The 3,618-nt window shown below is 38.6% G+C and overlaps 1 pseudogene; it reads right to left on the bottom strand.

Moving 5' to 3' along the window:
* Positions 1–1,334: 1,334 nt before the first annotated feature.
* LOC144366981 (palmitoyltransferase ZDHHC6 pseudogene) lies at positions 1,335–2,234 on the bottom strand (annotated as a pseudogene).
* Positions 2,235–3,618: the final 1,384 nt, after the last annotated feature.

A 3,618-nucleotide genomic window follows, 5' to 3' on the forward strand; every position in this document is an offset into this window, starting at 1 on the left:
CTAGAGACAGGCTGCTCAGACATTATCTGGGGAAAGTAGGTGAGGAGTTTGGCCAGATAGAAAGGGTCCAGGGTAAGATTTACTTAGCAGGATTCTTGCTAAATCCAAAGGACAAGGTTTAGTTGGGAAGAGGATTCAGAGGAGACTGACCAAAGTTGGTCAAGGAGAGAGTCTGTTATTTGGTTTTACTTTTTTGGGGGGAGGAAGAGGGGCATAGCTATGCAGGGATTGAACTCAGGGTTACACAACCACTGATCCATATCCTCAACCCTATTTTGTATTCTATTAGAGACAGAGTCTCACTGAGTTGCTTAGCACCTTGCCTCTGCTGAGGCTGGCTTTGAATTTGATCCTCATGTCTCAGCCTCCTGAGGCACTAGGATTACAGGCATGTGCCACTGAACCCTGCTACTTCCAACTTTTGGCCACTGTGAATGTGACCATCTGTGCTGTGGTCTTTGAGCACAGGTTTTATTTGAATGCATGCTCTCAACTCTCTTTGGCATATTCCCAGGAATGGAACTGCTGGGCTGTGTGGTGACTGTGTAACCTGTGGAGGAACACTGTCCTTTACTTCTGCACACAGAAGTAAAGGAGCTCTGTTACTGACACATTGGAGGTCACAATTCTGCTTTGGAGGTGAGGAATCTGGGGCCCAGACTACTCATAGGATAACAAATAACAACTATCATTTATACTGAGTGCCAGCTATGTACAAGACATCTTGGAAAGTGACTTCCCTGTCATTCTGTTCTCACAATCATGAAACAGGTGTTGTTTGTGTTCAACATACAGATTGAAATACTACATGTCAGCAAGATCCTGCATCAAAAAAAAAATGGGGCTGGGGATATAGCTCAGTGGTAGAGCATCTACCCACCAACCCCCTCCCTCAAACACACACAAAATTAAACATTGTGAATAATTTCATAGAGTGGTGTGGCCCAGGTCCAGCTGACTAAATTTTGGGCTTTCACTGGTTCTTCTTCTTCTTTTTATATAGAACATTCATTGATTTGGATGAAATGTGGCTCCTTTCAGGGGAGGAACAGGTGGTCAAGAATAGGGACTTCAAGGCAGGTGCAGAATGGCTTCTCCATTTCAAAATGCTGATAAAAATACCTAAATCACCATACCAACTCACCTTTGAGGAAAAGGGCACCTTAACCAGAGTAGGCACACTGTTTAATCTTTTAGTAATATGTACAATTCTTTAAGTAATAAAGCAGACTTACAGAATAATTTTACTCAAACAGTGGCTGTTTTATTTTATTTTTTTCTTCTTACCCTCTGAGGCTCTGTTTGTTTTGGCATCATAGGGATCCTTTCCCATATCATCCTCTTATTCTTAAAACACCTTCTACAAAGGAATCATCAAGAATTCTATCTCCATACAATCAGTCCCAGAACCCTTTTGTGGTTTAAAATGAATTCTGCTTTTTGTATTCCCTCATCCCAAGGGCTTGTGAAGAAGGCTTGGATTCCTTTAGCTAAAGGACAGCAGTCACCAATATAATCTTCTATGACTTTACAACCAACACTTCTGAATCTCTCACCTGCTTTTTGGTTGAACCGCTCTGTTGTTCAGCTGGACCTGTGACAGCATCCTCTTATTGGCCACTCCAACCTCTTTCAGGGACCCCTGACCACGTAAATATCTATTTAAAGTTCTTTCATCTACTTCCCATATCATAAGGAAAAACAAAAATTTCATCTAGTTGCTAATATTGAATTTGATTTTTAGCCTTCTCGTCAATGATGATTCAATAGAAGTTTTGTTTCTAGGAATTATTTCATCCCAATAGTTATGTCTGTTCCTAAAAGTAATCCCAAGGCAGACAAGTTGGCATCAAATGAAGCTAATCCAAAGGGCACAACTGGAAGAGGAACTCTCTGGTCTGCACTCATGTCACTGTTCACTGGGTTCTATCCAAAGGACTGATGGCAGAGCTCTATATACAGTCATGATAAAAATGAGTGCAGCAAGGACACAAGTCAGGGATGCTGAAAGGAGAAACAGTGTGAATGAAGCACATGCAGAGTATCCATTTTGGTGCAAAAGAATACCTTCCACCTTCTAAAGTCATGGATTTCCTTTGTCTGGGCACTTACCATGTGCCATTCTCATGCCTCCACGCTTTGGGATGTCAGTGCAGATGATGTCATCTCCACTATGAAGAATTCAATACCCACTGCTCAGCCACAGCATTTCCAGGAAGACATGGGCTCACCATGAACAGACTTCCTCCTCCTTGGATATTCTGTCACAAGCAACTCTGCCTCCTCTGACCCAAAGCAACAGGTAGCTTTTGAGGCAGCCATTCCTGCTCTGCGCTCCTCATACCTGAGGGACAGTAAGGATGGAGAGTTGCCCTTCACAGTGGATGGCTTCTGGTGGGATCCCCTTTCCGGTGGGGATGGTCGACCTGATTTTGAGGGGTCATCTTTGAAAGCACTGATCTCTCTGTAATGTAACTATTTTTCTTTTCTTTTTCTGGATATTTCTAGGCTTTACGCCTTCTCCTTTCCCTGGATTTTAATGCTAACTTTGGCATATGACTTTATTTTGTCTGTGTATCCTACTTGAACTTATCTGCCCTTCGTAAAAAAATGCATTATTTATTAATACGGGGAATTTTCAACATATTTGTTTTCAAATGTTATTTTAAGTCATTCTTCATTGATCTTTTTCTTCATTTCATATTACACTACTAAAGCTGTCTAATAAATATTCCCTTTCAAATATAGTACTTACCTCTTGGAATCACAATTGTTTTTCATTTGCTTATTTATATATTTCATTTTATTTTCTGAGATTCTTCACCTGTTCATTTTATTCATCTTTTAATAATAGTTAAACTTGTTTAAAATACCTGTTTTGAAGTTTCAAGATCTATGTAATTGTACCATCTGTATTAATTCAATATTATAAATAATATTATGACCCATTTTTCTGTGTCTTCTTCATATTACTTAATTTTTATTTTATGCTATATGATTTTAGAACCATTTCATTGGGCCTGTTTAACATATTTACATATATGTAATTTAATTTGACACATATATTACATATAATTTGGTGAATCTGTCAATAAGTGTATAGCAATGAAACCAAAACATTTGCATGATACATGAAATAAATTCATTCTTACGTTTAATAATATTGAATTTTGTTTTGGCAGGGGCTCAATTAATGACAGGATGGATCACCTTGAGCATTTCAAGTATGATTGATTATTTGTTACAGATGATGCATGTTGAATTTCTCTTTGATCCTAGAACACATTATTTACAATATGCTGTAGCTCTCACTGTTTATCCTATCTGGTGATTTCATGTGACTAAATTCCTTGGTGAAGTATGTCTACTCTAGGTGATCCAGAATCCTAACATTTCCAATGAGTAGTATCTCCATTTTGTTTTTAGTGTCTCACCAAATACTTTTGGTTTGGCTTTATGAAAATTCACCTTGTGTATACACATGTCAACATGGATCAGGGATATGTAGAGTTCTTAATACCCCCTTCTGATCAGTTCTTTCTTTATTGCCTCATAAGTTCAAGCAGCTTAAGCAGCACAGAATTTCAATTTCTTTCATCTTTTTGCAGCTGTTTTTAC

This window comes from Ictidomys tridecemlineatus, chromosome 9 (genome assembly GCF_052094955.1).
Source record: "Ictidomys tridecemlineatus isolate mIctTri1 chromosome 9, mIctTri1.hap1, whole genome shotgun sequence".
NCBI lineage: Eukaryota > Metazoa > Chordata > Mammalia > Rodentia > Sciuridae > Ictidomys > Ictidomys tridecemlineatus.